This window comes from Dasypus novemcinctus, chromosome 5 (assembly GCF_030445035.2).
Source record: "Dasypus novemcinctus isolate mDasNov1 chromosome 5, mDasNov1.1.hap2, whole genome shotgun sequence".
NCBI lineage: Eukaryota > Metazoa > Chordata > Mammalia > Cingulata > Dasypodidae > Dasypus > Dasypus novemcinctus.
Genome location: NC_080677.1, coordinates 73,169,924 through 73,183,863, shown reverse-complemented (window position 1 = coordinate 73,183,863; position 13,940 = coordinate 73,169,924). Strand labels below are relative to the sequence as shown.

The 13,940-nt window shown below is 38.0% G+C and overlaps 1 long non-coding RNA gene across 1 annotated transcript; it reads left to right on the top strand.

Moving 5' to 3' along the window:
* The first annotated feature begins 4,979 nt into the window (after positions 1–4,979).
* On the top strand, positions 4,980–12,093 carry LOC131278613 (uncharacterized). Its single transcript, XR_009185995.1, has 4 exons — positions 4,980–5,118; positions 5,271–5,386; positions 6,286–6,353; positions 11,888–12,093. It is a non-coding gene; the product is annotated as an uncharacterized lncRNA (long non-coding RNA).
* Positions 12,094–13,940: the final 1,847 nt, after the last annotated feature.

Below are 13,940 nucleotides of genomic sequence, written 5' to 3'. Positions count from 1 at the left end.
CATAAGGAGAGTGGCCCAGCACGAAAGAGAGTGCAGCCTGCCCAGGAATGGCGCTGCCCACACTTCCCTTGCTGCTGACGACAACAGAAGCGGACAAAGAAACTAGACGCAGCAAATAGACACGGAGAACAGATAAATCTTTAAAAAAAAAAAAAAAAAAAAAAAAAGATAGAAGGCAAGGGAGAAGAGATTATAATAGAATGTTTGGTAAAATTCTTTTCCTAATGACTTCGGATGTAATTCCTTTTTTCTCAATTTATAAAATAAAGAAAATTAATTTTGTGAAACTATTAACTTTAAGGTCTTGAATTCTCATTTTACTTAGGAAAGGCAAAGAATTATTTTCTGAGTTTTATGGTCAAAGAAAAACAATATATGAATGCTGATAATATAATTCCACAGATATTGTACAGAAAACCAGACTTCAAAGTAAAAATCTGAATTTAAAATAAGAATAAAATAAATGTCATTATTTTCATAAAACAAAACATAAAGAAAACTCATTCCTAATACCTCCTAAAACCCAGGGGTCTGTAGCTTCAAACAAGGAGCAGAACTTGGCCAACACTATTTCATTTAATTAAAGGTTATATGTCAAAGCTATCTCTAACCTATAGAGTTCTTCCTTATACTTTGCATCTTATACTCTATTAGTTCTAAATTTCTTCCTGTGTTTATTATGTTTCACTTCTTTTTGATAAATGTTTACCATTTTCCAAACTAAAGAGTTAGACGTTCATTTGGCATTCACTCAACAAATATTTGTTGAACACTTTCATAGTTAATAAATGCTAAAAGATCCAGAAGGGAATGGTATTTGCCCTTCAGTATCTTATTAAGACTAAATGGATAAGTTGGATTAACACCCCAATCCATGTAATCAAATGATTGTATTGGAACTTGAAACATATTTAGTATATATTTTGAATTTTCAAAAAAAAATTGTTTTTTGAGCAAGCTACAATTTAAATGGTTTACAAACAAGTTATAGTGAAAAGTCCATTTCTACCTATCCCCTGTAGTTCTCATTCCCTTCCTCACAATAATAATTTAGATTGTGTATTCTTCGAGTTTCTTTATGCAATTAAATATTCATATTTCCTTTTGCACAATTAAAAATATTCATATTTTTCCTCTTTTTTCAACAAAGGTAGCATGTATACCATCTTGAACCTTTTTTGTTTTCACTTAATGTATTTTGGGAGCTTTCCATAACAATACATGGAGAATCTTCCCCTTTTTACAGCTGCATGCTACTTTACTGCATGGAAGGTTTGGTTTAAATGGTCCCCTGATAGTTGGGTTATTTCCTTTTTGTTTTGTTTTTTGTTGTTGTTTTAATGCAGCACCTTATTTGGGTAGGTCATTTCAGAAGTGTATAAATAGCTAAAGGAGAAATTCCTGAAAGTGGTCTGCTAGATCAAAGGATATTTCCATTTGTAATTTTAATACCCAAATTCCCTCCATTTAGGGGTTACAGCAACAGTACATTCCCCTTAACGTTCTATGTGAGTGGCTGTTTCTTCATAGCCTCACTCAAGGGTAGGTTCTCCAACATTTGAATTTAACCTTCTGATTTAAAATGCTGTTTTATTGTTGTTAAAGTGCATTTCCATTATGAGTAAAGGCCATGTGTACTTCTGTTAACCGTTTTTTAAACCACCATTCAGTATTTGATGATGGATTAATGGCTAAAGGGCATTCAAGGTTCATTATAACCCTAAAATCCAACAACTATCTGATCATCATTGCACTAGGCAGTTGAGGCCAAAAGTAAGAAAGCAAAGAACTGAGGTCAGGGAGACTCCATTTGCTCTGACTAAAAAAAACATAATATCCAATACCCACTAAAACATAAACACTCAAAAGCGGGAATTACATTTTATTCATCTTGGTATCCCAGCACAGGGCCTGGAATTTTGCAAACATTTAGTCATTAATGAACACTAGGGATTAGTTAGTTGTTCTTGGGAATTCATTCCACAAGTACACTAATGGTGTTATGATCCAGAAAATCTGGATAGTTTGCCAATGAGTTATGGACATTTCTTATATGTTATTGGAATCTGTGGGGGTACAGTCACCCTATATCTTAATGAAAAATCTGAAATGAACACTGTTAGCTATAGAAGGTCAAGGTCTGCATCTACCTTGTTTGCCACTGGTCCTGCATGTAGTAGGCACTCAAATTTGGTTAAGTTTGCTTAAATGAAGAAACCATGATAATACAAACAGAAGGGTGTTGATCCCCAGGAAATCTAAAAAGTAAATTGGCAAGACTTTGCCTGTGTCCTTCCCATCTATTTTAGGGGGAAATGCCTTCCAATTCTAATCCACTTGGTTCTTAGGAAAATATCCCAGGACTATAAAGGAGCAATATATCTGGCTATCATAAGGGCACTTAATTATTTTTGTCCTAATTCTGTTCAATAGATAATGTTTGATTGTCTCACTACCTTTTTTCTAGATGGCTCCCTACTTCCTGATTCTGTTTGCCACATTCTATCACTTAAAGACAATTCAAATGCATAACTTAATTACAATATGGGGAAATTTTAAAGTTCAAATCTACAGATGAGACACACTACAAGCGTTTTGCTGATACTGGGCTTTCCATTAGCCTAAGGCAGTTATTCTCAATTAAAGAGTGTGAGAGGGCGAATATTAGCATCACTTAAACTTTTTTTCTTGTAAACACACAGGTTCTACCCCCCACCCCCACCTCCGTGCAAAAGATATCAGACCCCAGCAGAAAAGCTTCCCAAGTGATTCTAATTCCTTCCCACCGCCCACCTTCACAATCACCTCTTTTTAAGTTTTAAAAACACCTCCCAGGTACTTCTTTTTCCCACTCCTTTGGTTTCAACTGGAAACAGCTAGTTATTTCCCTGACTCAACTACTCTGGTATTTTACTTCCTTAAGAATCATTTCTATGTTCTGTTATAGCCTATGCCATAGGAACTTCTCTCACGGTGTCCCTAACCTCTGAACTATATAAATGACACATTTGCACCACTCTTGGAACATAGTACTCAATATACGATTTTTTTTTTTTAAAGTAAAACACCTATATATTCATTACAAGTCTTCCCTATCTCCTTGTATTTCTTAAATCTTCACAGCTCCTTTCCTGAGGAGTTTTTTGTTTTTGCTTGCTTTTTTGTTTTTTTGGAGCTCTTTTTTTTTTTTTTTTAACGTACTGGGGTTAGGTATTGAACCTGGGACCTCCCTAAGTGGGAAGCCAGGGTGTAAACACTAAGCCACATCCGGACTTCTGAGTCCTTTTTATGTTTGTTTGTCTTTGTTTTTAGGAGGCAACGGAACTGAACCCCAGGCCTCCCATGTGGAAAGCAGGTGCTCAACCGCTTGAGCCACATCCACTCCCCAGTACTTTAATTGGTATTTCCCTTATTATTAAATTTTATCAACAATCATTACATTATGTTAAGCCCCTCTTATTTTACTGACACCTAAAATCACCTAACATTATCCTAGTCCAATCTCAGCTTTTCACAGTGAAGGAAACCAAGCCATCAAAGGTTGAGTAATAATTCAGGTAAGGTCAGAGTAGCAGAACTCTGACTAGAATCTTGGTCTCATAAGAACTGACCAGTATAGTTTTCTGCTCTACCACATTCCCATCCCATCATGATTTATACACCTATTTAACTCAGTGATGAGCACCTATCCTGTGCCAAGTCTAGAAGCTTTCACACACTATCTAGTTTAACTGAGAACTACCATATAAGACTTTTTTTTTTAAGTTAAAACAGGTTTTCAACTCAAGGCAAAAATACAAACTCATTGCAATAAATTTCAGGAGAAGAGATGTTTTTCCTAAAAGGATTTCAAATGAGAACAGTCTGGATCAGTGAAATCACTTACCATAAAGATTGTCTCTACTCTTGTCCTCGTGATGCCCCTACCCTTTCCTTCCTCCCTATAATTCAGTTTAGATTTGCTAGGGTGTTTAACCTTAATCCATTACTTCTCTCTGATCCCATTAAGTTCCTGGTTTTCTGCTACCCGTTCTCTTCTTTCCTTCTGAAAGGTGCTTTCCTGGACCAGAATCTCAGCGCGGCTTCTGCGTTCGCCCTACACACCTCACCTGAACACCCATCCTTTCCCTTCTGTTTCGGCTAAGAAGAAACAGACACAACGCAGTGGAAAGGTCTTGTAAATAGTTTCGTCCACTCAAGGAACGCGAGAACTGCTCTTGTTGGAGACTACCAAGAACGGCATCTGTGCCTGGAGAGAGTAGAGGCTCCCGCACTAGGAATTCCCAGGGGCATTCCGAGAACCCTGCGATTTAGCAGGAACCTTTGCGCAAGCTGCCCTTGGGTCAGAGGTCTTCCCCTGCTCGCTAGAAGTCCGCTCGGTGAAGCGGCGTTGGATTCTGGACCGTGGTTTTACCAGCTTCTCGGCGTCCTTCTCTGCCTTTGGCTTCGAGCCTGACCGCTTCTTCTCGCGTGTCCTAGGCTTGCTCGCCTCCTCCGTCGCCTCCCCGGTCTCGGGCCTCGCCCTCTTCGCCTAGGCGTCCGCCTTCGTGCTCCGCCTCCACACTTCCCTGGCCTTCCCGGCCTCCTTACGACGCGTGCGCCGCCTCAGTGGGCCCCGCGGCCGGGCTGGAGTCTTCCTTGAAGAGCGGGAGCCCTCTTCAAACTTCGGCTTCCTCTTCGGCTTCGGAATCTTCCAGACCCTGAAGTAGCCGACGACGTCGCTGCCGCCGACCCGGAAGAGCGTGCTGCCCTTCGCCTCCGGCAGGGCCGCTTCGCCCGACGGCCGGAAGTTCCCGCGCACTCCGTCGCCCGCCCTTCCCAGCGCGTCCTGAGCGCGGCGAGTCAGCGCTGTGCGCGAGGCGGGGGCCCGGAGCAGCCGCGGGGGCCCTGTGAGCACGGAGCGCGGGCCCCGCCTGTGCGGTGCCCTGAACACTTCCTCCGCGGGCTGCTGGATTTTAACTTCAGCGCTCCGGGATTCGCCGGCGGGTTCGGCCGCCTCAGCCACGGCGGGGCCGCTGACATTGGCCTTGGGCCTCACCTGCCAAGGCCTCACCTAAGGCCGGGGCTGGATGGGCCACGTCACAAAAGAGATTTTGAGGGCGGTCAGATCCCACCCAGGTAGAGGCCATTTTCACTTGATAACCGATCATACACGACTTCTTCCCCAGTCTAAACCAATCCGGATCTTTAACAACTTCTCCTAATAATCACAGTCCCTTAAACTCTCCAGGGTTATACCGCATAATTCTCATTGATTTTTCTTTCGACAGTTCTCTGAAGTCCGCTTTTTTTCTGTGGCTCTGCACAGCATCTTTTACCCGTTTACCAAAGGTGAGAGAAGCTGCTCCCAGCTGTCGCAAAACAAACAGTACAGTGCCTGGAAAAGGTAATTGTGGTCGTCTAGGAAACACATCCCCTCCTAGAAACCCCTAACTTTAGGTCCCACCTGTTAGTATTGTCTCATGCTCTTATTTTGTGGAGCATGAAACAAATCAGGAAACACTGTGGTCCCTCTACGCTAAACAATGATTCCCACACGTGGAAAGTTGGGGTGAATCATTCAATTGGCTTGGAACTATTCAGATTTCAAATAATCTAAGAACACTGGACTAATAGTATTCTTTGAACGTACCTTATTTTCTGCTTCCACCTTTGTTATTCCCTCTTCTTGGACTGCCCATCCTCTTTTTTCCCCTCAGATAAATTCTGCTCATATTTCGAAGTCCTGATAAATTCTTTTTTCCTTGAAGGCTCCCCAATCTTCCAAGTCAAATGATTTCCCTTCTCAACTACCACAATTACTTTCACAATCCAATATTGTTTTCTTTATTTTGAATTAGTTTGGTATCAGAAGGTATAAGGTGGCAAAATTAATTTTTTTCAAGGAAAAAACCTGGCCTTGGAGCTGAAAGACAAGGATACATATCCTTGCTCTTAACAGCTGTATGGCAATGATAAATACTTTACTATATTTGAACCTGACTTCTTTATCTAAACATTTAGGCTAAAGATCCCTTCCTACCAACATCATAGAGTTTGCAAAGGTTCAGCAGAGATGATGGTTCTTCGCAGATAAGCAAGGACTATCCAAATATAAGTGATAAAAGTATTTACCATGAAAGTTTATGCCTTGTCTTTTCAACCAAATAAACACGTCTCTAAGGGCCAGATAATCTTTGAACTTCTTTGTCCCAAGCAGCCCAACAGTATCCTTCATTACACATAGTAGCATGTGATTCTCCTTAAAATCTTCCCTAGTAAGGAGGTTTTCTCTGGATTCTAAAGGAAACTCACAGAAGACCAGTAGAAAGAAGCAGGATGAACATCAAAGGAGTGGAAATGAAGGGAAACCAGTAAGTGCTAGCTACTCAAGATGCTCTAACTTGCTTGGATCTGATTTAGTTGGGATTAATACAAAGAACTCTTTCATATTACAAAACTTTTTCAGAGGACAATCACATATACACAGCAGTCATTGACACAATTTCTTCCAGGGGTGAAAATTTCAGGAAATAGCTTAGACGAGAGCTTCTTAAACTTAAATGTGCACAGGATTTATCTGAAGCCCTTTATTAAGTATAGTTTATGATACATTACGTCTGGTATGGTACTAGAAGTTTCACCTTTCTAACAGGCTCACAGGTAGATCTACCTAGTAAATACACAAGTATAAAGGGGAAGGGGTGGGCGGAGAATGAGTAGGAGACCACTAGGAGATGAGACTGTAAAGGTAGATTAAGGCCAAGTTGTGAAGGCGAAATACCATAAAAATGACACAACAATATGTGGTCACATAGAAGTATGCCGTACAGTTGGAATTCAAGCCTAAACCTATTTAATGCTAAGGCCCAAGTTCTTTAGTGTGCTAGGTTTTCTTTTTCCCAGGCTTGAACCTCCCTCCCTTGTATATGTTCTCTACAGAGCAGCGAGCAGTTTATCTTCAAAATTTCAGTTCAAATCCAAGAGCATCCACAGCTCTTTCTGTACCTTCTCCCAATCCTTAAATCAGGGCAGAGTACTGTAACCCTGAGTGTTTTAGTTTGCCAAATGGCTGACACAAATACCAGAAATGGGTTGGTTTTTATAAAGGGTTAAAAGCTTATAGTTCCAAGGCCATAAAAAATCCAGCTCAAGGTACTACAAGAGGTACTTTCACACCAAAGTCAGCTACCATTGATTCTGTTGTCCAGTCATATGGCAAAGCTAGGTGGCTGCTGATCTCTGCTGAATTCTCAGCCTTCCCCACCAGGCTCACCATCTCCTCTTTTTTTTTTTTTAAAGAGTTATTTATTTATTTATCTCCCCTCCCCCACCACCACCCCACCCCTGTTGTCTGTTCTCTGTGTCTATTTGCTGAGTCTTCTTTGTCCGCTTCTGTTGTTGTCAGTGGCACGGGAATCTGTGCTTTTTTTGTTGTGTCATCTTGTGTCAGCTCTCCATGTGGGCAGCGCCATTCTTAGGCAGGCTGCAGTTTCTTTCACGCTGGGCAGCTCTCCTTACGGGGTACACTCCTTGCGCATAGGGCTCCCCTACGCGGGGGACACCCCTGCGTGGCACGGCACTCCTTGCGCACATCAGCACTGCGCACAGGCCAGCTCCACACGGGTCAAGGAGGCCCGGGGTTTGAACCGCAGATATCCCATGTGGTAGACGGATGCCCTAACCACTGGGCCAAGTCCGCTTCCCACCATCTCCTCTTGAACTGCTGCATTGGTATATTTTGAAATTTAAAATAACCAATTGCTTTATCAAAAGAAAACTTCACACAAATTAAAAATCTGAGTGCCAGGAGAGATGAAAATAATCCCATATTTTGAATTTCCTGATATAAGTCCTGAATATTTATCAAATTTTTAAAATTTTTAATCTAAGTCCCCAAATAAGTTAAATCAAAAAATGATATTATGTTTGTATTGTAAGATTTATTAGTTTGAAATCAGTGGAGTGATTTTATATTTATTCTGTAGAAACTTTTTAATTTAATTTTGTTGTGATCAGAGAACTTAGTGAGATTTAAATATTTTCAAACTTAAGGAAACTTATTTTATAGCTGAGTGTATGGTCTTTCTTAGGAAATAGGTCATTTGCACTTGAAAGAATGCTTATTCTGCCTTTGGGGGTATCATTTTAAAAATGTAAATTATGTTAATGTGGTTAATTATATTGTTAAAAATCTCTTTATCTTTAGGATTTTTTTTTTTTTTGGTCTAGTTGATCATTTACTTAGAGAGGGGTGTTCCAATCTCCAAATATGATTTGAATTTGTCAATTTCTACCTTTAGCTCCGTTAAATTTTGCTTTAACTTTGTTAAGAATAGAAACTTTTTAATTATTATGAAATGACTTTTTATCTTGGTAATACTTATTATTTTGAAGCCTAATATGTCTGATATTAATGGACCCAAACCAGAAATCTTATATGTTGAGTTTGCATGGTACAGCCTTTTCTATCATTTTACTTTCAATCTCTGTTTCTTTATAAAGAACTTTATTATCAAAGGCATGTAGCTGCATCTTGCTTTTTAATCTTGGCTTTTACTTTTTTATCCAGTTAAAAAAAAAACTCTGAAGTTAATTGGAATGTTTTGTCCATTTTCATTTAATATACTTGTTGATATGTTTAAATTTAGACCTACCCCCATTTTTCTATTTATTTTGTATTTGACCTATTTGCTATTTTGGATTAATTTTCTTTGTATTCTATCTTAATTCCTCAAATGTCTTTTGAGCCGTTTATTTTTGTTTTGTTAAATTGTTGCTCTTGAAAATACACTTTGCATTCATATCTTATCACAGTCTACTAGTGTTACTATTCCATCTCCTGTAAAATGCAAGAAACTTGCAAAAGTACAGTTTATTTATATTTTCACACCCTTGTCCTTTGTGTCTCTTGTGCTATTGTTAACATATATTTTGCATATATGTATATATATATATATACACTATATATATCCTGCAATGTAATGTTTGACTTTTTGCATTGCAAAGCCAGTTGTCTTTTAAAGGACTTAAGGGTTAAAAAAGCCTTTATTTCTCCACATAGATACCTTTTTGGTGCTCTTTAGGCCTTCTTGAAGTTAGAGTTTCTATCTATGTCATTTTTTTTTCAGACTTATACAATTTTTTTAGCATGTCTTGTAGTACAGGTCTACAGTCAACAAAAGCCCTCAGATTTTGCTTATCAGAAAATGACTTAACTTTGCCTACATTTTTGAAGGATATTTTCACTGGATTTAAAATTCAGAGTTGGCTTTGTTTTTTTCTCTCAACATTTCAACAATTTGCTTTCATTGTCTTTTGGGTCTCCACTATTTATGGTGAGAAAGTAGACATCATTCTTACCATTTTTTCATGTATAAAGTAGCTTCCCCTGTCTCTTCTGCACCTCTGCACCTCTGCTGCTTGCAACATTTTATCTTTATCCTTGGTTTTCAGAAGTTTGATTGTGATAGACCTAGGCACAATTACTTTTGTATTTATTTGTATTGTGTTTTTCTGAACTTCTTAAATTTGTAAGACAATATTTTTCACCAACTTTAGGAAAGTATCAACCACTATTTAATCAATTCTTTTTCTCTCTCCTCTCCTTTGTGACTTTACATACACATACGTTAGACAAATCAATATTGTCCTATAGACCCCTGCTACTCTGTTCATTAATTTTGCAATATTTCCCTCTCTGTTATTCATATTGGAAAATTGCTATTTTTTCTCACAAATTTACTGATCTTCCCTTATGCTGTTTCCAATATAATTTCAGATATTGGAATTTTCAGAACTAGAATTTCCGTTTTGATTCTTTCAAAAGTAGTTTCTATTTCTTCACTGAGATCTCTTCAGTTCATGTATTATAATAAGATTTCCCTTTAATGCAGTTATTGAATGTTTGTATGTTAGCTGATTTGAAGCCCAAGCCTGCTAATTCCAGTATCAGGGTAATCTCATGGTCCATATCTATTAATGACTTTTTCTTAATTATCTATCATATTTATTTGTTTCTTGGTACATAAATTAAAATCTTCACTCTATAATGGACATTGTAGATGATACATTGATAGACATTTTATTCTGCTATACTTTTCTGAAAAGTGGTAATTCATCTTCTGGCAGGCAGTTAAATTACTGACTGAAACCTCAAACTTGTGGAGACTTGATTTTACACTTTGTCAGAAAGGACATGTTTGGTTTTGCCCCAGGGAAAATTCTTAATTATAGGGCACAGAATAATGTGAGTGATGGGACCCTTGGACTTTAATGGAAACCTCTTTAACATAGTGGGATTAAAATTCCAAATCCTAACTCCTGTGTGGTGATCAGCAATGGAAAATTCACTCCACGTTTTCTGCCTTTCATCTATTTCTTTCTGCTGGATTACTTGTAGTCTTTTCTGCTCATGCACTGTTAAAGGATAAAACAAGTATCTGAAGTGATCTGAAAGGCAAATTTATGGGCTTTCATCTTCACAGCCCTCCTCTTTCTTGAATTTATTTCCTCAACTTCCAGCCATTCTGCAACCCCAAATTTCTGTCAACTGACTCCTCAACCTAATAACACTACAGCTTTCTGCTTCCTTTTTAACTATTACCTTGCTCCCTGTTTACCTGGGACTGCATAGAGGAAAGCCATATGAAAATAGATCTTACCTATGCAATTCTGGCTTTCAAGTGTCAACTCCTGTCGAGTGTCTGCCTAATTTGTGTCAGTCTCCAGTGCTTTCAATAGCTTTTATTATTTTTAAAATATTTTGCCCGGAGTTCTTCATTGTTGGTTTTAGAAGGGTTTGTTTTATACAAGCCACTCTGGCATTACAGAAACAAGTGATTTTTGGAACTATATTCCTTGGATACCTAGAGGTCCCCTGACACACTTTTAGAGACAGTTGCAAAGGTGATATCAAAGCTGCATTGATGGGAATTCTCCTCTTCCTTTCTACGGCTGCTTCAGAAAGAGCTGTTCTCTTTTTTTCTGTTTTATTTTATTCATCATTGTTGTTCCTTGTAAGATTTTATTTTAAAAATAAAATCTGCTAAAAGCAATTTGGAGAATCACTACAGCAGATCATTTATTCAACAAATTCTGAGTAATATCATGACATGTGCTCTAACAGACTTTGGATTTTAATTTGTCAGTAACTAATGATAGGGATTATGGTAAAAACTGTAAGAACTTTGTCTACTCCATATTTTTATATTGACAAAGATTAAGAAAAGGTCAGAATTACATTATTTTTTTACTTCTTTCCAATCCACACACCCTTTTTTTAAAATAAATTTTTTTTTTTATTTTTAAAGAAGCTTTAGATCACCTAAATGAACAATCATAAGGGAGGAATGCAACAATGGACTAAAGTAGACTAACTATGTTAGTAATGGAAGAGCTTGTAACATTGACATAAAGACAGTGGTCACTAGAGGATCTGAGGGGGCGGGGGAGAGGGAAGAATAGGTGTAACATGCAGCATTTTGGGGACATTGGAATTGTTCCACTTGATATTGCAATGATGGATACAGGCTATTATACATTTTGTCAAAACTTATATAATTGTATGGTACAAAGTATACCATAATGTAAACTGTGGACCATGGTTAGTAGCAATGCTTCAATATTTGTTCATCAGTTGTAACAAATGTTTCACACCAATGAAAGATGTTAATGGGGTAAAGTGTGGGAAGGTGAAGGGTGGGGTATGTGGGAATTCCCTATATGTTCAGTGTAACATATAATCTAAAGCTTCTTTAGAATGAAAAATTGTTTTTATAAAAATAAAAAAGGGTATGTGAATTGGAAAGAAGTCAAAAGATAGTATAATTCTGACCTCGTGTAAATCCCCTTGTTAATTCACTAAACCTACAAAGAGGTCATTTTTTCCAACTCTTTCAATTTATAGATGATTTGGTTTTAGACAAGACAGCTGAACTGAAGTTGTCCAAGTTGGAATAGCTCAAGCTAGTGAGCACCAAGACCAGGACGAGGACCAGATGACCAGACTCAGCATGGATTCATTCCAGTTCACTTTACTAAAATGCAATACAAGTCTGTCAACCTGATTTCCTTTAAAAACAACATTTTATAAAAATTTGATATTTTACAATAGTATTGACTGTGAAATTGTTATTATGACAAAGGCACTGCAATTGTCTAAATGGGGCTTTCATCTTCACAGCCCTCCTCTTTCCTGAATTTATTTCCTTGGTTTCCAGCCATATATTTTTTAGGTTTAAATTCTCTGTCTTCCACTAAGGGATTTCTAATATTGCAGAAATATTCAGAGTACACACCTAGGTTAAAAGACAAACCACACATTCCATGGACTCTAAATCTAAGAGTTTCACATGGTAATATCACTCCTGAATGTTGTTTTAAAAACTACTGCCAGCTCCAAGGTCTGGAACTCATTACAAATACAGGCATGATAAATAGGGGAAAAAAAATAAACTGGTGAGCTGAATTTTTAACCAAGGCAAGGAAGCAAAACTGACAGACTTCAAACTAAAAAGCACTGAAAGGCTCTTCTATGTCTAACCACCATTTAGGGTAAGGAAGGCAAAGGTTGAGGATGGAATAAATGTATCTTTTGGTCAGTTGCAAGAATTAGCTTTTTGTAGATTGCTTATCTAACTTTGGTGGTAATGTGACCTGAGAGAACAGACTGGCTCTAAATATTTTGAACAAATAATCTTTTCTTTTATAACGTAGTGCCTGTTTTACAGAGACATTCTTAGTTCATCTTTTATTTGAAAATTTTATCTCATAAGCCTCAATGACAAAAAGATATATTCTACAGTGTAGCAGCATGAAATAAATTGTTAGTTTAAGAGTTGGTGACAGGATTGCTCAGGGGGGAGCACAACTTAATAAGCCATGTTTGGGGGAGCAAAGACAGTGTTTGGGCATCTGGCAAGACTGAGATGTGTTAGGACTGATATTAGAAAAAGTTTCTCTAAACCATGAAATTAGAATAGATGGGATTTTCTAAGACCCCTAATAGAGAGGAGAACAACATTGACAAGGAAACTGACAAGGCTAGAGGAGAGGAAGGATACTTGGAAGGAAGTGGTCTGGCAAGATAAGAGGGATGTGGGGACCCAAGATAGTCAGCTGTGAGAGGTTTTTGCTGTCGGGATGGCCCACGTATTTTGAACCCAGATGTACGGTAGAGGGTTGTGCTGGGTTATGCTATGTGCACAAAGTAATATCGACTCTGTACTATAGGCCCCAGTCTACTTTGACTTTCTTAGTAAAATTCTTCTACACAAACCAGCCTGGTGAATATGTTGATTTGGAATATATATGAGAAAAGAATATTCCATGATTTGGTCCATGAAGAAAAGGAGAGTTGGCTAAGACTATTTCAGGCAAAGCAAGGTATGAGAGTAAGATTTGCTTAGAAGGAATATGAGAAACACTTGGTTATATTAGATGGAGTGTGTCCCACTGTCATTAGAGTGAGATGTTGAACCTTTTATAAAAAGAAAATCATGAGACAGAGTGACCTGAAAAGACTGGAGGGCTTCAGGGCAGCTGAGCACTAGTCTTTTGTCCTGAATCCAGATGTGATATTAAAGTTAATATTGAATTCATAACAAGCAATATATAAAATATATTTATTTTATTTAAAGTTTATATTTTTTTAAATTATTATTTTATTTGATTATTTTAATTGATTAGTATTTTGGCTTCATTTTTGGAGATGTTTTGGATCACAAAAGGGTCATAACTGTGGCTGGGGAGGATCACTGATGCAGGGTGTCAGTGATGGAGGATTGTCTGGGAAGGGATACACCTGGGACATGCCTCAAGGCATAAGAATATGTTCAAGTGTTCATGGGACATTGTCTCTGTGCATGGAGATGCACAAAATAACTGAAAGAATATTGAATTCCTTTCCTGGGGGGTTCTGCTACATTCTCCACTAGAACAGCAAGAATCCCCTGAGTATA